Source organism: Podarcis vaucheri (genome assembly GCF_965113315.1).
Source record: "Podarcis vaucheri genome assembly, chromosome: 12".
NCBI lineage: Eukaryota > Metazoa > Chordata > Lepidosauria > Squamata > Lacertidae > Podarcis > Podarcis vaucheri.
This window is the reverse complement of record NC_138750.1, coordinates 32,979,366-33,004,792: the sequence shown is the minus strand read 5'-3', so window position 1 is coordinate 33,004,792 and position 25,427 is coordinate 32,979,366. Positions and strand designations below refer to the sequence as shown.

At 43.2% G+C, this 25,427-nt stretch overlaps 1 long non-coding RNA gene across 2 annotated transcripts; it reads right to left on the bottom strand.

Moving 5' to 3' along the window:
- Window positions 1-3,598: 3,598 nt before the first annotated feature.
- On the bottom strand, window positions 3,599-24,519 carry LOC309515829. Of its 2 annotated transcripts, XR_014212685.1 has the most exons (4): window positions 24,099-24,519; window positions 13,521-13,594; window positions 7,998-8,066; window positions 5,307-5,500 (listed from the first exon to the last, which is right to left on the bottom strand). It is a non-coding gene; the product is annotated as an uncharacterized lncRNA (long non-coding RNA). The 2 variants fall into 2 exon arrangements; XR_014212684.1 differs by lacking the exons at window positions 5,307-5,500; window positions 7,998-8,066 and adding an exon at window positions 3,599-3,863.
- Window positions 24,520-25,427: the final 908 nt, after the last annotated feature.

Genomic DNA, 25,427 nt, shown 5'->3' with positions numbered 1-25,427 from the left:
TGCACCAGGAAGGGCAGAACATATAATATCTAGCTTTATCTGCATAGTTAAAGGTAAACACAACCTACAGGTTTTATGGGCTGCAACCTGAGAACCCAATATAGGAATGTTATTGGTCTGTAAAAAGAATGGATCACCTGGAACGTCCACTTGGGCAAGTGCTTTGCCCTGTCACATGTAAACTGCCTACACCCCATCCCTTATTTTGACACTATTTCACTTGACTATAAGCGGACGTATCCCAGAGCATAGAGCATAGCTGTCAACTTTTCCCTTTTCTTGCGAGGAATCCTATTCGGAATAAGGGAATTTCCCTCAAAAAAAGGGAAACGTTGACAGCAATGCCATAGAGATTTATTGCTTGGAAAGTGGAGTGGAGCCCCAGTCAGAAGATGACTGCTAGCATGACCCAATGGTAAGGGATGATGGGAGCTATAGATGGTTTTTGGAGAAATAATTTGTTTTGCACAGAAATCTTAAAAAAAATAACTCATGTGAATCCCTGCAGCTTTGAGCAAGGTGCCTTTTCTGAAAGAGGGGCAGGGAACCTCCAGGTGTTACTGCACTTCTCCTTCCATTCAGCCCCAGCCATCATGGCCCATGGCCAAGGGGATGATGGGAGTTGTAGTCCTGCAACATCTGGAAGCCACCAGGTTTCTTCCTCTTGAACTAAAAGGATGGATTCACATTAAATTATAAATTTATATTATTATGAAATTATAAAAGGTTTGATAAAGGTTTTTGCATATACTGGGAGCCCAAATGATTCCCCCCCCAAAAAAAGATTCACCAACACCAACGGAGGCGACATTAAAAGAAAATCAAACAGCTCCCCCTTTTCTTTCATGTGACTGCATTATTACCATTGCTTGCCAGAAAAAATGCAGATCAAAGAATCCCAGCTAATTTTGCATTCAGATTCACAGCCGGAATTATAATTCACTCATTGACATTCAATGTGGGTGCCATATGGACTCTCAAGTGTTCCAGCAAGTACAGATTGGTTCAGAAGTAGCTAATGGCATCTTTAAAACGATTACCATAATCAATACCAGTCGGGCCTGCTCAGCACCACTCCCATCCTTACGTGATTCTGATTGCCACCATCTGCAAATCAAAACCTAATTAGGAATACCAATTAAAATGCTGTTTTACAAACACAGAGGGTAGGTGGCAGGTTAAGAAGGGCTCCAGCTCTTATGGGCAAGAGTCATGAAGAAATCTGACTGAATATTATACTGGAAGGGGCGGCTGTTTTTCATTCTGCAGACATGTTCATTTGATGGCTTCCTATCTGGCCAGCACAATCCACTAGATAGGTGGAATTTGATGTGGGGAACTAGGGTGTGAGTCCTACCTTGGACACCAGTTTGAATTGTAATGTGGGCAATGCTGAGGATATGGGGTCTGCTGAAGGAGAAATGCATTTGTTGAGTGCTTGCATCGCTGTTGGATCTGTAATTCATATCCCATCCATGTGTGGTCCTCCAAGTCCTTCTACCTGGCCCTTGGGAGTCTCCCCAAGCCACACCCCTTTATGGTCACACCTTCGCTCTCCAGGCCACACCCACACTTGCCTTACTTTAAACCCTTCTTGATTATTTTTTGCTTGACTGGGATGTGTCCATGAATAGTGATAATGATGCTTGGTTGGCCAGATGGTAGAGAGGGGCGAGTGTTTGTATAGAAAGTAGACTACTGCACAAAGGGAGTTGTTAGGAGACCCCTATTCCCCTTACAGAGCTGCAATTCCCAGAGTGGTTTAACTCAAATCCTTTTCACAGGGAACTCTGAGACGTGTAGCTCTGTGAGGGGAATAATGGGCCACCTGTCAGCTCTCTATACCCTTAACAAACTGCATCTCCCATAATTCTTTGGGGGAAGCCATGGCTGTTTAACATGGTATCATAGTGCTTTCAATGTATGGTGTGAATATGGCCCTAGACTCTAGTTACTAGATGAGTACAAATGTCTTGCATAGATTTTTGTTTGCAATTGGCTACAACTGGGTGTCACTTTGAGTCGAGATGGCGGACTGAACCTTTCACAACTGCACCTATTTTAAAATTGTATTGATTTTTTTTTAGTTAGAATTCCCAGTCAATGATGGGTATAAAGTTACCAGTCAATAATAAACAGGAAGCATGTTGAGAAAATTATTTTCACCCCAGTTCACCTTTCTAGCTTTGATTGAACGAGACACTTTTCAAAATGGTTTTCTTCGCTGTCTAAAGTTGTGGGCTACTTCCCATCTATTTGAGCAGGCAGGGAACGAGGTATTCTTGAGAGAAGGCACTCCTTTCTTCCTTCCTCTTTCCCCTTGCATGTTCTCAGGGCTTTTAAACAAATAAATGCTGCCATGTTGCGCACAAGAACAGTGAAATCCAAAGGTGCAAGGAATAAGGTTCAATTTTCAGCAGGCAGAACATGATGTACCTAGTAAGGAAAACAAACCCTTATCTTTGAAAAGCAGCCGAGTGTACCCAAAGCAAATATTTTGGAGGTTTGTCGGCATTGTTGAAATATACTAGCAAAGAGTTCCGGGCTGCCCCCCCCCCCCAGATGTAGATGGAGAGAATGACATCTTATTTGCTGACAAACCTCCAGTTGCCTCCTTTTCTCTCCCAGAGTTTTCCACCCACACAGTGGAGACTGGTCTGTTATGGCAGATGGGGGACAGCTCTGCTAATCTCAGTCTGCTGTCAATCAGCCCTCACCCGCCTGCCTTCTTACTTCCAACTAGCTGAGAGAGTGGTGCTGGCTGCCAGCTTCCTCTGCCTACAATAACAGAATACACTTAAGGTCACATATACACATTTAAAGCACTAAGATACCACTTTAAACAGTCATGGCTTCCCCCCAAAGAATCATGGGAGCTGTAGTTTGTTCAGGATGCTGAGAATTCTTAGGCGATCCCTATTCCCCTCACAGGGCTACAGTTCTGAGTGGTTCAATGGTCAATCCCTCTTCACAGGGAACTCTATCAATTCTAGCTCTCTGTGGGGAACAGGGGCCTCCAGTACCCTGAACAACTGCCAGAATTCCTTGGGGGGGGCCATAACTGTTTAAAATGGCACCACAGTACTTTAAATGTATGGTGTGAATGTGGTCTTAGGTGGAATCTACACACATATAAAAACCGTTCTGAAAATGCTTTTTTTAAAACAGGTTTTTAAAAATACATTGAGTTTTCCATAAGGCTCACCATTGCCATCTAGTGTCCCAGTGTACATTGCACTTAAAACACACTTAAAATGTTTTATTGGCATCAGTATAGCTGAGTCTCAGTATTGCCCTTGTAGAACTCAGCAGAAGGGAGGATGGGGATGAACCCAGGATTAATTGGCTATGCCTCTCATTTCCTCCATCTCCACATACTCTGAATTTGGCCCAGCCAGTTTGAATGGGCACCAGCTACCATTGCCACCAACTATGTAAGGGGCATCATATTTTTTCACAGGGAAGGCCCTTTTCCACTGTTCGGGACCATTAAATGAAACCGAGAGACTTTGATATTGTTTTCTTTTTTAATGTATGTGTTTCTGCATTCCATCATCATTCCTACATCCTGGCAGAGAGATCAAAGAGATCTATCTAACATCCAGCTTTCTAACTGAGCCAGGAAAAGCCTCAAAAGCAAGCAACATCTGAAGATTTTACATTTTAGATTTACAAAGTGGCTGTTATTTGTGTAAGGGAAAACAGAGAAGTTACTCGCTTGATCCTATTATGAACATTTGTATTAAAATGTTTAAGTGCATCTTTTGAAAATGAAGCCTTTGGTAGAGATGGTAGATTTATTTGTCCAACTTCTTCATAAGGCATTGAGAGGTTTGGAGGATTTCTCATCATTGGGGAGAAATCTGGAACAGATAAACATGTATATTGCATTAACATCTCATTGGGGACAAACTAAATGTGAGATTAGGAGAACTGCTTGCTTGCTCCTTCCATTATTTTTAATTATTTTTTCATGACAAGTTGCAGCATGAGGATAATCTGATTAAGACATGTGTGCCAACTTGAATAAAATATTGGGGGGAGCAGGTAAGCCACACCTCACATAATTGATCACTTGATGCAGTGTGCACACACCATTGGAATGGCAATGCCCATCAACTTTGGGGGACCTGGCCTCCTCAAATATTTTATGGGGGGGAGGACAAAGACCCCTCAACCCGTAGGAGTTGGCTCCTGTGGTTCAGGACCATAGTGCCAGGGAAAGGACTCAACCTTTGGTCTTGCATGGCTTTCCCAGTGAAAATTACTGTAGGGCAAGCTGCTGCTTAGAAAAACATACAGTAATGGTGCTTGCATATTTTGATTGGCTGGGGAAATTGCACTTGGGGGGAGATATTTACCAGGAAACTGGCAACATGGAACAAGTTAACCCCCGCCCCACTAATATTCAGGCTTTTCTGTGCCAGCTGTTAAACTTGTATTAAAAAGGGGGAGATTTGATTGTGGATCTCTCAATGCCTTGCCTAGACGCACCCTCAAAATACATCTGGAAACAATGAACACAGAACCTTTCTGATATGAGGTATGGTACAAAACAGTTTCCTTTGTTAAAGATGCTTCGCAAAACAAAACAACTAACCTACTGAAGCACACTTATTCCTTTTCAAATCAAAGCCAGCAACATCTGTTAAAGGACTAAGATAAAAACAAAGAGGGAAAGAAATTGCTGAATTAACTAACTGAATTGGAATACAAAAAAGGGAGGCGTGAGGAGGTCAGGGAAACAAGGAAAGGAATGTAAGGTATGGAAAGACTGATGTGTTTTTTTAAAGTGTTTTTTATCTCTTTTGTATTTTGTATTTTTTCTTTTATTTTTATCTTTCCTTTTCCTTTTTTTAATTCATGTAATTCTTTTCTTTGAAACTTTAATAAATATCATTTAAAAACACACACAAAAAAGCATGTGGCCAGCATGACTAAGCCACTTCTGGCAAACCAGAGCAGCGCACGGAAATGCCTTTTACCTTCCCCCTGGAGTGGTACCTATTTATCTACTTGCACTTTGACGTGCTTTTGAACTGCTAGGTTGGCAGGAACAACAATAATAATAACAATAATAATAGTTGTACAGAAAAGGAAATTTCAGCACCTGAAGCTTGCATGGCACCCCTGACTAACACACAGGACCAGAGAGACAGGAAAGCCAGAACAGCACAAAAAGTCAGCTACCTTGTCATCATCAAGGGAAGCTACACAAAATATTTACAAGGAGCCTTGTCTACATTTCTGTTTCACATCTTTAACTCCCTTTGATGTCAGCATCTTCTACCTGTTAAGATGCCACTGTGTTACGGCAGACATTCGTCTTGTATTTTCATGCTTCCTCGAATATGCTCAAAGAATCTGTAATGCCTGTGTTTTGTAAATTGGAAGATAATGTGCCGGGAGGAATCTATTCCAGCAAAGTGGCTCATCTGGAAGATTTCTTTTTCTTTTTTCTTCTTTTAATGGTTTGCAACGTCCGCTTTGTGTTTGCTTCCTGTGGCTATAAAACCATGGCAGGTCAGCAGGAGTTGTTTCTGGAAGTAGCAATTCCATATCCTTGCTGCTGTACAAGAAAACATTTACATGTGGCTGCATTCTAGAATTTCAACTACCTTTTTTTTTTTTGGCTGTCATGGCAGAAAAGGAAGGCATCACAAAAATATGGCCTTCTCGGACAGTTCAACCACCTTGGTGTAGTGGTCAGAGTGGTGTGTTAGGACTTGTGAGACCAGCGTTCAATTTGCTGCTCAGATATGAGACTTGCTGAGTGACCTTAGCCCAGTCACCTTCAAAGGTAGCCCCAATGTAGAGCGCATTGCAGTAGTCCAAGCGGGAGATAACCAGAGCATGCACCACTCTGGGAAGACAGTCCATGGGCAGGTAGGGTCTCAGCCTGCATACCAGATGGAGCTGGTAGACAGATGCCCTGGAGATAGAATTGACCTGCACCTGCAGCTGTGAGTCCAAAATGACTCCCAGGCTGCACACCTGGTCCTTCAGAGGCACAGTTACCCCATTCAGGACCCGGGAGTCCTCCACACCCACTCGCCCCCTGTCCCCCCAAAACCAGTACTTCTGTCTTGTCAGGATTCAACCTCAATCTATTAGCTGCCAGGGATCCTCCAACTACACGTATTATGACCCAATAGGTGCTCATCCTCCTAAGTTTTGATTAAGGGCTGAAAAAGCAATTGCGGGGATGATCAGGTATCTGGCTAGTGGACCATCCACAGCTTGGTGGCTCCATTTTACTGTCCTACTCTGCCAGAATGAGTAGACATGGTCCAGCAACAATGGGCTGAGCAGGATTCCTCTGCAGATCCAATGGAGTAAAAGTGAGGTTGTGCAGCTACAGGGCTCTGAGTAACGTGTCAGCGAGTGAAAAATTAAATTTGGGGGAAGCACAATTATCGTGGCTTCATAATTTAAAGGTCCAAGATTTAAATGTTCAGGAATTCTCCAAAGGAACCTTAACCCATTATTTATTCATAGCATCCCAACAACCTATAAACTCACCAACACATAAGTCTCCAGTTTTATATGGCAATTCAATTGAATATTTGCAGGAAGCCCATGCATAGTTAATAAGGGTGCCGAGTGTTTATGAGTTGGGCGCTCTGCATTTTATTGTTACCCTGATTCTGGACTAATGCATGTCCTTTGTGTGAGGATTTCCTTTAATGTTGGTAAAAGCCTTTTTATGTGATCTTGGTGTGAGATAAAACTTCTGGTGCATAAACAATCTAAGGCGCTTTGTATTAAATTGCAAGCTCATGGAAAGAAAGTATAAATGAGTGGCTGGGGAAGTCCGGCCAGATGGGTGGGGTATAAATAATTTATTATTATTATTATTATTATTATTATTATTATTATTATTATTAAGCTGTCCAAATGTGTTCATGTTTCTGAAATGACTCCACCTTTTCTCTCTTACTGCCTCTTATGCCTGGACCTGTCTACTGGAATGGCTTAATGTGACCCACTCTTTTATGCAAGATCTCTCTTCAAAACTCACCTGCTCCGTAAAGTGTTTAGAACAGTCCCATGGGACAGTCAGTGCTATTTTTCTGGAAAGAGAGGTGCCAGAACTCACCACAAATGCCTCCCTTGTTCTCTTATAATGACAATGGCACCCATCTGAGAGGTGCCGGAACTGAGTTCTGGTGAGTTCCGGCTGAAAAAAAGCCCTGGTCCTAGTACTGCAGAGGTGGTGAAACTATGGCCTTATTTCTGGATGCCATCATCCCTGATTAGGCACGGAAATCTTATAGAAAGGAGGAGAGTCTGTGGTGGAGGTCCACCAGAGCCAGAAATGGCTTTCAAGGTGAGGGAGAGTTTTCCTGGCAGAGTGAGGTGAGGCAGCAGAGGGGTCATTGTAGTGCAAATGCACCGGTGGAGCCAAGTTGCTGCTCCTGCTGCTGCGTTTGCACTGCACTAATCTCCCAATCATCTTGCCCCTCTCAGTGATTTCGGTGAACAAAGAATTGCCCACATTTCGATCTACAAGATCCACAGTATGAAAGCCCGCTAGGGGTTGCTTAAATAGTACACCATTGCCACGAAGGGTGAAGACAAAAGCAATCCTTAGGTTGTATGGGATGTATACTTTCATTTTTCTTCATTTCATAATTTCCAGTGAAATTGCCATAGTTTATTGTGCCAAGAGACCAACCGTAAGGCGAAGGGCCACAGCTCAGTGTTAGAGCATCTTCTTTGCATGCCAGAATGTCCCAGGCATCTCCTTGTTGAAATCCTGGAGAGCTTCTGCCAGTCACTGTTGACCTTACTGAGCTAGATGAACCCATGATTTAACCCAGTATAAAGGCAGATTCATATGTTTCTGAGCTGCTCTTGCAATTTTTTCCAGAATGCTCAGTGCAGCACTTGGAATTCCTTCTGGTCTTTCTGCAGCTGCCAATGATCCTTTTCCAGTGCCCTGTTCCTTTGTCTTAAATCCTTGTGCCTGCCAAGATACGATCACAATAAAATACCTGAAGAGCCTTGTAAAAACAGATCCATATCTCTTCTTGTGCACCGCTGCACTTTCTTTCGGGAGAAACCTGTCAGAGGCAAAAGGAATTGATTTTTGATTCATAGATATGGAAGCTTTACAAAAATGCGTCTGCTTGCGTTCAAGCGGACCTAAGCCTTGAAAATGATCCATGCCAATTTTTGTGAAGGAAGGAAGGAAGGAAGGAAGGAAGGAAGGAAGGAAGGAAGGAGGCACTGCTTTCATAGCCATCCTCTTTGAGAAAGGCTGGCTTTGCTTGAGCACAAATTGCGACAGGGTATGAGGATGGAGAGCAGGATGGTGGTGCCATCAGGGCAGGACCTGGGGGGGGGCAGATATTTAGTCCCTCTGCCTCAGCAGAATGAGGAGGGAGGCTCACTCACCCCTGGTCATTCTGCTGAATAAAGTGAATAATTATGCATTACCATGTAAAGAGGAGAGCCCCACGTAAGACTGTTAATTCCAGACTGTAAAAGGACCTGACTCCATCGCCGGGAACAGAAAAAAATAGATTGTGAACCCAACTCTTTGGCTCTCCCTTTCTAGGACAATAAGCATGACCACATCATTGCTTGTTTTCAAGACATTTTTATCCCAGGATGCGTTTGGTTAATTTCAATGTGATGTGCTTTTAAACATTTTGTTACGTCAGTACATTTAAAGCACATGGGTCCCCCCCTCCAAGAGTCATGGGAACTGTAGTTTCCCAGGGTTCTTTGAGAGAAGCCATGTGCTTTAAATGTTTTTTAAAAAGTATCTTGATTGCTGCTGCTTATATATTAGTGGGGTGAGTGCATGGGTAGGATGTTTGCTTGTAGCAGTAGTTGTTGTGCTATGAACCTCCCTGGGAGAACAGCATGTCCTGAAAAAGTGGGTTAAAATGTTTGTGTTTTTTTAAAAATAAATACTGAAGAGTTATGCTAGGTCTGGCTAAAAGCCCATCCAGTTCAGCATCCTAAACAAGGGGGAGGTGCCCTCCAGATGTTGTTGGACTACAATTCCCATCATCCTTGAACACTGATCACACTAACACTGGCTAGGGCTGATGGGAGATGGAGTCCAACAATGCATTGGCTGCCTCTGCTCTGAATTGTCCACAACGAGGTCAAAAAGGCAGCTGCCCTCCCCCTGTGGTTTGCTGGAGCATCTGGAATCCAGAGATATGTTGCCTCTAAACATGAATGTTCCATTTAGGTATGGTGAGTAATTGCCACTGAGGCACCTGATTTTGTCTAATCTCCGTCGAAAGCCATTTAAGGCAAAGGCCATCACCACGTCTTGTGAGACTGAATTCCATTGAATCCCACAAGCCAATTATGCATTGTGCAAAGATAACAGCAGTCCTCTCCCTTCCACCCCATCCTGATTCTGCTTCAATCCAGGCAGCTCCTGAGAAGCCTCCACCTCTGTCCTTACACAGATCCTTCTGTCTCATTGTTGGGCAACCGCACCCAACTGGCCCTTATTTCCCCTTAAGTGGCTTTTGCTGCTACATCATCATGTAGGGATGGTGGAGAAATTTAACTCTGTTCACACTTAGAGGCAAACCTTCACCAATTTGCACTTTCCAAAAAGCGTGTTCTCCATAACAGAGAGCACGTGTTGCGGTTGGGAAGAACAGGCCACCCTGCAGTGACTAGGCAAATTTGGTAAGGAACCCAAGCCTTTAAGTGGTTAAATTGGGTTGCTGGGGAGTTTTGAATTGTGGCCAGTTTGGGGGAGGGGTCAGAGTCCTTAAATACAGGGGCCAGACGTTGGATGCTCTCTTGGCCATTTTGCATCGGATCACCCGCCCTCCCGCCCTTTTATAGGGTGGTTTTTTGTTTTGCTCGCTTGACCTTGCTATTGCCTGTCATGGGGTCGTCCGCCTTGGTGCGGGGGCCTAGTAGGAATTTTGCCATCTGGCTGATTGGCTGGTGCCATTTGGTTTTTGCCTACTACGTAGCAAATCGTCACAACTTGTAAAGTTGGCGGTTAGGCATTGGTTAAATTGGTGCTTGGAGGGGTAAGTGCCTATCCCTCCAAATGATGCGAAGGGAATTCCGTTAAAGGAATCCAGGGGCTTGCCATACAATTTGTCCTTGTCCCCGGAGTCGGACCTGTGGCCGTGCAAGCCCCACCGGAACATGAGGGTGAGAAGTGAGGGACTGTTGCCCAGTTTCAGATTTCTCACCCAATACTTGTTTCCCACGCTGGCTTCCGTTGGTGTCCGGAAGGGCCAGCTCTGTCCTTGAGGGCAAGGACAGATAGTCATAACCAATGCCTAAGCAACCACTCACATTTTTTGTATTTAAATAAAGTTGTGGCCAAAAATTATGCCAAAAACCTTAAACAAAATTCACGTGTGAAGTGTGAATTTTTTGGTGGGTGGCACTGTGGGACTCAACATGCAACAATATGAGAACCAGAACAAAACTATCCTTTGAAAAATACACTTGATTTTGCAATGCAATTTTCTAGGCAAGTAATGGATACAAACATTCATATATCAACACCGATAATCTCGGTGATACAAGCTGGGATATAAGGGTTCAGGTGGTCCCTAAGGTACCCTGGACCTATTCAGGGCTTTGTAAATTAATACAAGGACCTTGAACCTGGCTCAGTAGTAGGTGTTTTAACAATGGTGTCTGGCTGCCATATTCTGCACCAGCTGGAGTTTGCTATCCAGGCTCAAGGGCAGCCCCACATGGAATGCATTGCAGTAATCCAGCCCTGAGGTTATGAATGCATGAACTACAGTGGTCAGGCTACCCCTGCCCAGGAGCAGCTGCAGCTGAAGACTAAGCTGGTAAAAGGCATTCCTGGTCACTGAGGATACTTGGCTGTCAGGCTTCTGTGAATCCAATCCTTTCTGTCCCACCTCACAGCAGACAGCCAAAGAGTAGACAAGGAAGCTCTTACCAAGTCTTTATTCAGTATTCACAGCAAGAGGCCCATGTATGTTGCCTCTAAGGTTAATGGTGTTGCTCCAACTGAGCTCCCCCCCTCCTAACAACAGCACTTCCCCTTACAATGGCCGCCAGGGGCTAATTGTCTCTGAGTCCTTTGCTCTTCCACTTTCAATGCACGCTGGGTTCTGGGTGAAAGGGTGTGTGTGTGTGTGTGTGTGTGTCAGAAATGATGTCTCCAGCGATAACATGTCAACTGGGTGCTCTGTCTCTGTCTCCCCATTCTCTTCTCTCAACACCTCCCAATTCTTCTGTCCACCTGTCTCTTAGCTGTGACCTTCCTCAAATAACTGTTGTAATTCAATTCTGCCTTCCTCTTCTCTGGAAGCTCCAGGAGAAAGGCGGGGTGTGTTTGTGTGTGTGATCACCACCATTCCTCCTCAACCTCGTCCCCTTCAGTCCAGTCTCTGACATTGGCCCTCCTTTAGAGGGAGTTCAAACCCATCCAGAACAGGTAGCTTTCCCAGCTCCTGGACATGGGAGCCACCCACCCAGAGAGTCTCCACCTTCCCAGGATTTGAGCACAATTTATTGTCTTGAATCTAGTCAAGCACTGCATTCAGACACCAACCCAGAGCTTTGACAGCTTCTTCTGATTCAGATGTTTTGGAGAAGTAGAGTTGTGTGTCATCTGCCTACTGGTGGCACCTTGCTCCAAAACTCCCAATGACCACTCCCTGTGGTCTTAATAGAGCTTAATAGAGTCCAAATTTGCATGCAATAATGCTTGTAATCCTGATGCAATTTCTCACTCAGTATACTTGCTTCTGTGTATTTATTACAGTGGTACCTTGGGTTAAGTGCTTAATTCGTTCTGGAGGTCCGTTATTAACCTGAAACTGTTCTTAACCTGAAGCACCACTTTAGCTAATGGGGCCTCCTGCTGCTGCTGTGCCCCTGGAGCACGATTTCTGTTCTCATCCTGAAGCAAAGTTCTTAACCTGAGGTACTATTTCTGGGTTAGCAGAGTTTGTAACCTGAAGCGTATGTAACCTGAAGCGTATGTAACCCGAGGTACCACTGTATTATATTAAAATTACAAAATTCCATGGGTGAGATCCAACATCTGCTTGTGCAATGAAGCTTTTTCTTCTCCTCCCCACCAATGAAGGCTCCTCCACACATCCCAAATCTGCTTCAAAGCATTGGGGGACCCTTCAGAGCAGATTCTGGGGGCAAACAGATGGGCTGCAGGGTGGAGAAGAGAAACCAGAAGCGTCGCTGGGCAAGCAGATTTCCATTGCACAAATGGGCATAACTGAATGCTGTGCATGTGCACACACACAACTAGTGAGAAGAAATCTTCAATAGTTTGAAGATCAACCAAGGTCTGGTTTATGATTGATATTGAATGCAACTGCCTTTCAAACAACATGCCTCTGAGTGTGCTTTTGTGTGTGAAAGTATTTGTGGCAGATAAGAACGATCAACAAGAAAGAGACCCTGCGTTGCATCTGTTCATGAGATGCAGGAAACACACCTTAAATCCTCCTGCATTAATTTTTTCCATCTAAAATGTTTGAGGTGATCTCAATTTTTATTTTTAATCTTTTGCAACTGAACTAAACTTCCGTTGAACTTTTGCATTGGGCAAACTCTCCAAGAAAGAGGTGTGTGTGTGGGCAGGGGGGGGGGGGTTTCACCTGCTTTGGATCACAGTTTGCTCGCTGAAAGCATTTATGTGTTCACATCTGCCAGATTCCTAAAACACAGGTCAGAAATGATGAGGCATATGTTTGGAGGTCATTTAGGTGAAGAAAAACAACATCGTTTCCCAACCTGCAGCTGCAGATTCAGCAAAACAACCAAAAGATGCAGCAGATGATAAACAACACATACGAGAACAATGTGATCTCTCTGGGGGTGGGAGTGCCATTGCAGAACACCCATGCAACATGGATTTAATCTCAGCTGGTGCAAACTGCACTAAAACCTGCTGATTCTCTGGAAGTAAGGAAAGGTTGTTTCAGGGCTCTTGATAGAGTTGGAAAACATACCTCCTCCTCCTCCTTCTTCTTCCAGTTTGACTAGAATCTTCCTTTCCCATTTGTCCATTCGCAAATTTATTCTGATTTACAACACCAAATAAGACCTGAATTGAGAAGACCATGAACACCCAGTTTTTACTTCTATCTTTTTGGGGGAGTAGAGAAAGAGAAGCTACTGCATGATCGCAACTACTCTACGTCCCTGGATTTCTTCATTGTTTCCTATGGGCGCTTATCACTTTTACGCAGCAGGGCAGAAATAAAAAGGCATCAGGAGTAATCAGAAAGTCTGCTCTGCAGACAATGGAATAGCAACTCTAATCTCAACCTGTCATTAGTTTACTGTTTGCAGTGGCCTCAGCTGACAGATCATCCTCGTGTGCTTTGGGTTTGTAAGGCCCTTGGTAAATATACAGTCTTATCTAATTTTAATCAGAGCAACAATGAGGAATAGATTTGGATGAGAGGCAACAAATTCTTCCAAGCATAACAACCTTCTAAAATGCATTGATACCATTGCAATGGCAGCAACCTGTTTAGAGAGGATATATATGATCAGCAGACCTGTGTGATGTGTCCCTTGTCAGATTATGTCCACCTTGGACTGGCTGGTAAGGACTGGCTGCTGGAATGCTCCTCTGCAAAATAAACAACAACAACACTGAGTTGTTCATTCATATACAAATCCTCCCAGTCAGGCAGGTTATTTTATTTATTTCACAAAAATAAATAAAAATAAATAAAAGACTAGAGACAAAGCCATCACCTCAGTTTTCTTCTTCTTTCTTTCTTAGGATGAAAGTGTAGGTTCTAATCACAACTAACAACTAATCATAGGTGTTGCCTCCATGGATTTATATATTTTTCTGTTTTTTTAAAGCCATTAAAAGGGCAGAAATAGATCTGGTCAATGTATACAGTGGAATGAAGTAGTAGAAGGTGTGAGATGAGGCAGGGGATACTGCCATTTTAGACTGTAGAGATGGAAGAGAAATTTATTATTTGTTTGCATTTTAATGACAAGCTACGTAACTCCTTTGTAATATGCACTCCTCTGAATTTTGCCATGCAGTTGTCTAACCAATTATGTGTGCAAAATGCATATATTAGGGGAAGGTTTGCATAAATATGCATACATCCAGAAGTCGATTTTTGTCTGATGGGACCGTGAGTTCTGTTCTAGCATTGATAAGGAATCCCAGGGCTGAGCATCTGTTCAGAGGTATCCTCTCCTTCATCATTTGTTATCCCTAATGAAACAAGGTTTCCACACAGCTCCAGCTGAATGGTCTCAGGATTCTCTCTCTCTCTCTCTCTCTCTCTCTCTCTCTCTCTCTCTCTCTCTCATTAAAACAAAAAATCAAAGTAGATCCCGAAAGCTTGAAGTCTACCCACCCATGGATTAGTGTTAACATGACCTCATTGTACTGCACCAAAACCCTACAGTGAGATAGGATGGAGAAGGATACAACATGATTATGCCTAATTATGCACTGTGTTAACTTTAGCCATTGAAAGGGAAAAAAGAGTTGGAAGATAAATTTGTTTTTCGTTTAAGATTGTTAGGTAACTGTTCTTGACTTCTGTCCAAGTGAAAATGAATCAGTCTCAGGAATCTGCTCATTGTTTACTTGACTATGGGAATCTTGAAAATGTGCTCCTTCAAATAAAGTGCAGTTTTATAGCCTAATTCTTCTGCTGGGATTTTAAAAGAGCAAGAGTCACTGACTTGCACTGACAGAATTGTTACATAACCTTGAGCCGCACAGCTTAACCAAGCAATCCTTTGGAGTGAAAAGAAAACAGCGGTATCTTTGATCTTGTTTTCCATTATGCCTTTTGGTCTGTGTGTGCAGAAAAGGCCAGGCAAAGAATGCCAGTTTCTGAAAGTCGGTAAAACTCCCAGCATGGTATATTTTTTAAAAAGGAAGGAAGGAATATTTTTATGTCTCTGTGCCAAACTGTCAAATTGTATGTGTGTGTGTTGTGTGGTTGCAGATATTGCCACTTCCCCCTTCCACCCATCAACTGCTTTATGTCTTAGACCCCAGTCCACCTGTCTTGCACTGAGGAAGGACTGGGGTCCTTCAGAACAAGGTATTATGGGTAACATAGCCCAGGGGATGGCATCAGTATTCTTTTAAAAATAGAAATTATTCTTCAAAAAATAATAATAGGCCTTTAAGTATTTAAAACACTCCAGTAACTTTAAATTAAATATAAAAGAGAATTTCTAGCCAAAGCAGCAAGGCTGAAGTGGTGCAGGCAATATTCTGGACCACCTTGTCTTGAGTGCCTGTCTCTGAAGGATCCCTGACACTTCTTAGCATGAAATAGAAAGGAAGAGGAGCAAGAGACTGTGAAATGGCTGGTTGTCTACTGCTGCACTAGCAGTGGCAAATAAATTGACAGGGAGAAAACTGGGCAGTGCAGAAAGGTGGTGGCAGACAGGAGGACAGGAGGGGGTGTCTGGAAAGCCATATATGATTTGGGTGGCTGGGTGGGAAGTGGTGACTGGGTGGCACTGGGGACCAGAGAGGCAGCAAACTGTTGCCCAGTTTTGCTTAATGATGCAACTGGCTCTGCTTCTCTGTAAACAATGCCAGTGAATATAGCAATGAAATCTCATGCATGCAAGAGGACTCTCACTTTCAGCAATGACAGGAGAAAGGTGCTACACTTGAAACCAGCAGAAGATTAGAATAGCTGGCTACATTTAACATCATTCAAGCAGCTCAATTACTGTCCTGTTTTGCTCCAGCCTTTTTCTGTCACGATACAGAAACCCTATGATACTTCTTAGGTCAAAGAGAAGCATTGTGCAAAACAGGAAGCAGGTTACAGTCTGCTCTGCAGTGCAATGTTTATTAATGAATCAGCAGCTGTTCAAAAACAGCACCAGCTTTTTAACCGGTCTGTGGTTCTGAAGACATAGCACGCCCATCTCGCTGTGAAGTACAACAGTTCTTGGAAGGACCATAGCTCAGTGACCAAGCATCTGCCTTGCATCTCCAGGGTAAATCCCTGGTTGAATCCCAAGCATCTCAAGGTAGGGCTGAAAAAGACCCTTTCTTGAAACCCCCCAAAGCTGCTGTTGGTTAGAAGTGAATTAGATGGCCCATAGGTTTGATTGGGTGCAAGGCAGCATCCTATGTCAGTGACTCTATTAGCAGCCACCCCGATTATCCTCTTTATGGTCACATACACACCATACATTTGTAGCATTATGATACCACTTTAAACTGTCATAGTTTTCCCCAAAGAATTCTGGGAGATGTAGTGTCTTAAGCGTGCTGAGAGCTGTTAGGAGACCCAAATAATCACCTCACAGAGCAGCAATTGCCAGAGCAGGAAATAAGCACAACTTAGGACTTACAAAATTCCAGAGATATTGCATTTTTCTGTGCTGCTCTTTATATCAGAAAGTAGACTGGTAGCCAGTAATTTTCCACGTTTCATGCCCTCACAGTGACCAGTAGCAAGCAAGAGATTAGATTCCTGCCTGTCTCACCCTTCACCTTTACAAAAACAAGAAAGGCCAGAAGGCTTATGAGGAAAGATGAAATCGTTGAATGACATATGTAGCAGCTGTAAGCAACAGACTGTTCGGCTGCTCATTGGAATGGCTGTTTCTTTGCTTGAATATGAAGTGACCTTTCCACTGAACTCTTATCTCTCTATGAAAAAGGGGGTCAGAACAACCAAATAAATGCTGGGGCACAGCACTGGATAACCAAAGTGTCCCATGGCACCTTAGTGGCAAGCACATTTTTATTATGGAAAAAGCTTTTGTGGGCTACAGCAATGGAGGTTGGTCCATTAGGGCGAATGGGGTGCCACCAAAAATCTGCTTTATTTTTTGTTAACGTGCCTATAATTTGGCCATCCATCCATCCATCTATTTCTCACCAGTGATATAGAGGATAAGTGCGGAATTTAGATTCTGGGAAGCAGCTGCCTGGGCTTGTCCTGAGAGACATACAGGGTTGGCCTAAAAATATTTTGCTTCCTGAGACAAAAGACAGAATGTCACTCCTTGCTTACTTACATATTTATTTATTTGGTATCGCACATTTCCTCCTTGAAGTCCAAGGTGATGTACATGGTTCTCCTCACTTAATCTTTGCAACAACTCCACAAGGTAGATTAAGCTGGGAGAGAGTGTGTCCCCTGCCCCAGGGTCACCCAGAGAACTTCAAGCCCTGGCCTCCCAGTCTGATACCCTAACCACTATACAGCACTGACTCTCCATTTTGTGTATAGAAGTTGACAGGACTGGCAGTTGCATTGTTCACCAGCACTGGTTGTTGGGTTGGCTGGGGGCTAGGACGACCCCTAGGCAAATGACAGGAACATTTCCAGCCTGTCCCTCCCACTGGCGTGCAGCTCTAGGGAGTTCCGACAGCCTTCCCTGACGATTTATAGTGACTCATGCCTTGGAGACACTGAGGACACATCCAGAGTCCAGCAGAGATAAAACACAGTCAGAGCTAGGCTGCAGTTGTAAGCACTAAGCTATGTTTATTAAGCATAGGTAAAGGTAAAGGGACCCCTGACCATTAGGTCCAGTGGTGGCCGAATCTGGAGTTGCGGCGCTCATCTCGCTTTATTGGCCAAGGGAGTTGGCCTACAAGCTTCCATGTCATGTGGCCAGTATGACTAAGCCCTTCTGGCAAACTAGAGCAGCACATGGAAATGCCGTTCACCTTCCCGCTGGAGCGGTACCTATTTATCTACTTGCACTTTGACGTGCTTTTGAACTGCTAGGTTGGCAGGAGCAGGGACCGAGCAACGGGAGCTCACCCCATCACAGGGATTCAAACCACCAACCTTCTGATCCACAAGTCCTAGACTCTATGGTTTAACCCACAGTGCCACCCGCGTCCCTTATTAAGCATAAAGCAGAACAAAATAAAACATGTCTCCTCTCTCGTCTTCCTCAGAGAGAAGTCAGAACTGAAAGCAAAAACAAACGGAAACAGAGTACAGTAAACATCCGCTCCTGTGATTCCAACAGTCGGTGCTGGAATGCATAACACAGACATGATATCTGCATGGTGAGAGGAATAGAAACCCAACACTGGTGATGGGACAACACCTTCAACTGCACCTGAGAGTAGCAGGCTAGCTTAGAGGGCACAGGTAAAAAAGGTAAAAAGGTAAAGGACCCCTGGAGGGTTAAGTCCACTCAAAGGCGACTATGGGGTTGTGGCGCTCATCTTGCTTTCAGGCTGAGGGAGCCGGCATTTGTCCACAGACAGCTTTCTGGGTCATGTGGCCAGCATGAATAAACTGCTTCTGGTGCATCAGAATACTATGATGGAAGCCAGAGTGCACAGAAATGCCTTTTACCTTCACCCTGTCTCGGGGATTTGAACCATCAACTTTTTGATCGGCAAACGCAAGAGGCTCAGTGGTTTAGACTACAGCGCCACTCACGTCCCGGGGGGGGGGGGAGCACAGGCCAGGTTGCATGGCACACAAACTTTTGCGCCCTGCCTCTAGCATCTGCCTCATTTAGTCTAGTGGTACGACTTGCCCTGCTCCTGTGATAGGCACACTAATGGTGCAGTATAATTGACAAAAATCACAGTAGCACACCACACAGAGAAATGAAAACAAGGGTCTGCTCTGCCACAAGAGAGGACACTCCTTCCAGACAGCAAGCATCAATGAGTGCACTGGTGTTGCCTTCTTACAGATCAATATTCTTTTGTCTCAAGCTTCAGTTATCTCAGGAAATAAACTGGCCAGTCATTACCATTCAGCGATGTTTGTATAGCATTGCTCCTCGTGTTGATTTTGTTTTGCTGCTACCCCAAGATCATTTTGAGATTTCATCATGGCAGTCATCCATGCCTGTCCTATTTGTGGGCAGAATCAGGGCAGGATGGATTTTTGACATGTTCCATAATGGAATTATTTTGCACATCTAGTCTGTTTTGTTCATGAGCCAGCTTTGGTTATGAGAAACAGCAGTTCAGAGCAGAGGTGTATAAATGAGTTTGCTTTTTGTCATTGCTGTTTCTTAATGCGTTCCTGACACCATCTCCACCGTGTGCAACATTTGCGATGGTAGAAGAAAATGCATAAATTGTGCTATAAGTTTTATATGCCTTTTAAAGAAAAGGCATTCCTGCAGCTGAGATTTGTGGCCCTTTTAAAGCCAATTAATTTATTCATAACTGCACCTTTTATAGCATAATAGGAAATGTGGTTTGAGCCACAATTTCCCAGAATTGTTTTCTCACTGACACATCTGCTATCCTTATGCCACTCAAGGGATATTGTATAGATTTGCTTGTCTTTTCATTAATAAATCTTCTCGTGCAAATGCTGAAGACACATCTCTTTCTCTTGACCTTTGATGCCTGATATGTGTGTTTTCAAGAACCACCCTATTCCTTCAACTGTAATTGGTTTTAACTGTTTTTAATACTTAATTATAAATGGTTGTAACCTGTTCTGGGATCTGCTGATGAAGAGCAGGTAATAAATTTAATAATATTATCAATAATACTAATCATTATTACCCTACATGGTTATTTTGTTTCGATACTACCATCAGATCATATTGATATTTAATTGTGATGGATAGAACATGGTGCTTTGAGCTGCATACTTCAGTCTGTACTGGATTTATGGCTGGCGATTTCATTGTGTATGTTTCATGTTGGTGAATGTCCTCTTTTTTATTTTGCTCAGAACAAACTTGAGTCTTCCAGAGGACATCTTAATGTGGGAACCAGCACTATTAACCCTTGTCATTTGAGTGTGCTTTCAAATGATACATTCATTTGAAAAATAGATGCTGGAAGAAAAAGCAACCATCTCTTGATGTTAACCAGGCCTCAGTGTAGTTTGGAGACACAAGGGTTGTACTTAGGAGGATAGCTGAGTTCAAATCCTTCCTCTGCCAAATCCATTTTCAGTACTGCCCTGGTGATGTCACTGAGGTTCCAAATATGAATCTGTGTATGACTTGTTTGGAACTGAGCTTCATTTTCATGAAAATTGATTGTCTGGCTTAGAATGAGAAATAAGCTCTTGCACATGTGTGATAAGTGCTCATGCTGACCAGATTGTTTTCTAGGCAGATGAGCACAGGTGCTTTCACATTAGATCCTTATCATTTTCTTTTTAGACCCCAATTGTCCAGGAAACTCTTTCCCTACAAGAGACAGAGATTGTTGGTAGCTTTGATGTCTTTAAAAGAGGACAGGAAAAATTCACGGAGGATAAGGCTATCATTCGTTACTAACTGTGATTGATATGTTCCACCTCCAGTGTTGGAGGCTATATGAAGGAGCATCTTCATCCACATCGTTCAGCCCAGGCACTGAGGTCCAGCTCTGAGGGCCTTCTGGTGGTTCCCTCATTGGGAGAAGTGAGGTTACAGGGAAGCTTCTTGGTAGTGGCGCCCGTCCTGTGGAATGCCCTCCCATCAAATTTCAAGGAAATAAACAACTATCTGACTTTTAGAAGACATCTGAAGGCAGCCCTGTTTAGGGAAGTTTTTAATGTTTGATGTTTTTTCATATTTTTTATATTATGTTGGGAGCCGCCCTGAGTGGCTGAGGAAACCCAGCCAAATGGGTGGGGTAGTAGTAGTAGTAATAATAATAATAATAATAATAATAATAATAATAATAATAAGTATGACATGTTGGGTATCACAAGCAGGGAAAATGAAGTTTACCTGCTTGTAAGCTTCCCATAGGCATCTGATTGGCTTCTGTGAAAGTGGGATGCTTGACTACTCTAATTCTGTTTGTATATATCAGATCTTCCATCGACAGTCTCCCATTTTAGAAACATAACATGATGCTCTCCATACACAGGTGTTTACAGTCCTGACAGGGAACCACTGAATAATGACAAGGAGACACATCCTTTTAATCACTAATTAGATTAAATAAACACTTTCTCTAGCTAGCAGCTGGGAGAATTTAATAAGGCTGGGTGACAGAAAGAAAAGGCAAGTGTACTTGGCAAAGTGTTCTGTCAGCTGTAATGCTTCTATAATACACCCAGCCTAACTGAGAAAGAAATGTGAAGCAATAGGTCTTTTCAAAAAGAGAGATGCCAAGCATCCTTGTACCCATGACAACTACTTAAACTGGAAGTGTTATACCGAGGCAGTGGCTTATAAGATCTGGACCCCAGAAGGTTGCCCACAAAATAATGTGGCTGAAAAAGTCATCACCCTGGCATAAGGAGATGAGTGACTTATGCCAGAACACTAGTAAGAGCTGCTCTGCTAGGTCCAGGCACCACTGTGAGTGTTCCCTTCAGCATTCTGCTGCCAACATCCTGTATTTCTTCCTTCACTCTGGATCATGTGATTGACTTCCTCCCTGCTCCCAGATCCACCACATGCTCCTTATTGAAAAGACTTCTGTGGCCTTGCCTCCGTTATTTCTCCACTTTAATATCCCGTTATCTCTTTGCACCTCCAGCTCCAGCACCTACAGCCATCCAAACATCTCCTGCTCCCTCAAAACACTCAACCCTTTATCTACTACTGAACAGAGTCGACAGGAAGAGGGGGTGAAGAAAAAGAGAATTCAAAGCTGGGGTTCGAGTTATGTCAGGCTCTTCTCTGGAACCCTCTGGAGTATACAGGTTCAGAAGCACAAATATAATGAATGGCCAGCTAATTCACAATGTGTATACACCAAAAGGAAACAATGTGAAAATCCAATTCGAAACATACAAGAAAGGAATCCTAGAATATCAAATCACAGTGAGTTTAAGAGCCCATCATGTTATGCAGATTAGCACCACAAAGACCACTTTTGGTGTGAAACTGAACAAAATTATGATGCGGAAGAGAAATTTAAAAAGAAGCCTCCATTCAGTTGGTATACCTACAGTTCTGCGAGAAATTGTAGTCTTCATTTTTGAAGGGAAACATCTTGGACATATGTCATTTTTAATCTACCCTTCTTTGAAGGAGCTCAGAACATGTGGCCCTCATGTTAGCCTCATTTGAACGTGAGAAGGGCCTGCTGGAACCGGCCAATGACAGACCTAGCTCAGCATTCTCCCAGGGGCCAACCAATGCCTGTGGGAAATGCACAAGCAGAAACAGAGCATGAGATTCCCCCCCCCCGTGGTTTCCAGCAATTGGTGGATAGCAACCCTGTGAGATAGTTTTAAGCTTAGATTGACTGGTTCAAGTCCATCCATTGACTTTCGCTGGTGGCTGAGACGGGATTGGAAGTCACATTTTCCGAAGCACAATTTAATGCTCCAGCCACTATATGCCAGTGAATTGTGAATACTAGGGTAATATGAATAAAGTAGCAAAGTTCAGAAGTGAAATGAAAATCCCTGGTAGCAGACTTTCCCCCCCTAATTTTCTGGACATTTGGGAGACCTTTAAAAAAAAAAAAAAAAGTTCCATGTTGCCCTTTCACTCATTACTGTTCCTGCAGATCAAATTTGCATTTGCACTGTTATGATTTTAAGCAAGTTGATGAAATCGCCATGATGGAGCCCGGTATGTATAATGGAAGCCCATTTGCATTCTCATCTTGTATGTATGACAGCTGGAATCAAGGCGGGAATGTGATGATCCTAACTGAATCTGACAACACTTTCTCTTAGATGCCAATAACAATTTTTTTAACTCCAAGCACCTTTTTCACCCGCTTAAATTTCCTCCTGTGTCAGTGTAGAAGAGCCAATGCATTTACATAACGAGTTGGAGAAGAGGGGTCAAAGTCATTAAGATTTCAGCAAACACGTTTGAAAGGAGGAAAATTGAAATCAATTTAGAGGAAGACTTCCAGAGATCTGGTTTTTAAGGGCCGGCCCTTTTTTCTTTTTAATTCTCCACTCATTGTAGGCCCTTTAGACATTCTCCATACATACATTAAAGACATGATGACGGCAGGAACCACTTTAGACACTCATCATTACTTATCTAGCTAGTGTTCTACAAAGAGCACATATACATGTAAAGCTTGCGGACCAGCTATGTACATATAGTTACACCAGTGAAGGCCGGTCCATTAATGAAAGTGGGGCACTGACCCACCAACCTCAGCCTTCCCTCAGCCAGCCCCCCACCTCATGTCTTCTTACTTGCATCCAGTACAGGTGGTGATGCTTACACAGTGATACTGGACTCAGCTATACAGCTGCAACTCAAACACTTTAAATGTGTTGTACAGTGGAATATACAAATGTGACACCAGATGGCGACAGTGAGATATGCAAAATTCATTGTATTTTTCAAAACTTTTTTTTTAAAAAAGCATTTCCACAGCATTTTTTATATGTGCGTCGATTCCACCACTGTCTCTGTTAGCTTCCTCCTCCGTAGTCTCAGTGTTGCCTTCTTAGATATCAACAGGAAGGAGGTAGGGGCAAAATGATAATTGGTTAGCTCGGCCAGTCACTGGCTCTTGCATTGTCTTTCCATGGGTCTGGCTGCACTACTGTTGGTTCTACCAACATCAATAGGCACATACCACCACTGCTGCTCACAGAAAGGGAAATTTGAAGCAAGGTGTTTGAAAGCATTTGAAGGCATGGGAGTTCAAGACTTCGTTTCAATTTTATTCGTAAAAATGGGAGGATCACAAGCTCTTCTGAAAGTTTATATATCCATGAAAGCTACAACCATTAAAAAAAAACACAAAGGACTCAGCTACATTAGTAAAGAAACGACAATTTGAATGCACTATAAGCATGCAACACCAGCTGGAGAAAGAGAGCAGGAAATTTTTATACGTGTTTTTCCATAGGGTATTTTTGTTTGTTTGTCATAATGATCTAATTTCTGACTTATTTATAGCAGGTTTTTTCCTGTGTGTAGATCCACTCAAAGTCTAGTTTCTCAACTTCTCTTTAATGGTGAAAATCTGTCTGGGCTGCAGTAATTTGGAGTGGAGAGTTAGGGTGATGTAGAGATTTCCCGGGGTGGCAAAAAGATCAGTTGAGCAATAGGTCAGGGAAATACAGAGGTGCCACACATACCAGATGTCTCTCTGCTATTAAACCAAGGGTGGGGAAACTGCTTTCCACCCAAGGGGCACATTCCCTTGTGGAAAACCTTCTGAGAGTCACATGCCAGTGGTGGTGAATGGGGTCAGAGACAAAAATGGACAGGGAAAGAGATGCAGCTCTTACCTTTGCACAGGAGGTGCCATCAAACAGAGAACTATCATCCAGCAGTCCTTCCAGCAGACACCTGTCCTCTGTAAAGTAGGACACTAATAAATAAAGAACCCCATATTGTCATTAGATCCTATAAAAGTGATTGCCCAGGTGTTTGTGCTGAAGGTAGTTACACTTTACTTTGGAGCTGACCTTTCGAGCATCTTGGGGAAAACAGCAATTTTTTTTTTATCATCAAGTATGAACATCACAGCGGTAGGGAACAGATTGAGCAATAATTTTTTCTAGTAGTGCAGAAAAGCTGTCTAGGGAAAAAGCTCTTGAAACCATTCTTGAGTTTTTCTCTGGAACGGGTGTTTGTATAACACTTCAGGTGCCTCACTTCCACACATCTCCAGGCCTGGGCGAGGCACCGGCAAACATACCTGTGTGCCTTTTTGAAATCAACGTGAATCAGATTCTGGGGGTTTCCTTTTTGTGGACTTCATATTTCAGTGAAAGCCATGTTGCACTAGCTCCCTCTGGCAGGCGACAGAAGGGAAACACCATTTTAAGCACCACCACTTTGGCAGGCCTTGTTTTCCCCAGCCTCCTGTGCAAACGAATCCTGCCTGCGCTTCTCTGATTAAAGCTAGTGATAAATTCACAGTGATAATGAAAAGTTCATGGTGAGCTGATGATAGGTTCACAAATGAGAAACTGTTTTGCAAGTAGGCCCCAGACGCTTTGGGCTGTCTCCACACTAATTTGTAAGAAGTTGCCTTTAACAATTTATTAACTCTTCAATGTAATTCAGGGAGAACCCACCTGAAGAATAAGCTCTGATGGGCAAATTGATTTTTGTTTTTCTCACTCATTTTAAAATGCCATGAAATTACAGAAGCACAACAGGGAATAAAACATCTGGAAAGCCTTCTATGTGCTACATTTTTTATATCTGGGAGTTTGATACAACTCACCCCTTCCACTGAAACTTAACGAAAGGATACCTTGATACACAATGCCGCAAAACCAAATGCATGCTGTGTTTGAACATGACAGCTTCCTTTGCATTCTTAGTGAAGATGATCCAGGTGTTCCCTTCATCATTCTGTTACGCATGCTCAGGCTGGCTTTGAGCACAGCCGTCCATTTATAGGAGGGCTACTGAGGGCTACTGAGAAGAATGTGAGAGAGGAAGAGGTGAGTTGCCCAACTTTAGTACTGCTGGGCACAATCCTATATTAATATTTCACTTTCTGAATCTCCTTCCCTGGTTAAAAAAAGAAGAAGCAAAACTCTCAGATCATTCAGAATCCTTGATGCCATGAGGCATTTAGTGTAAAGCTCTTAACTCTCTCT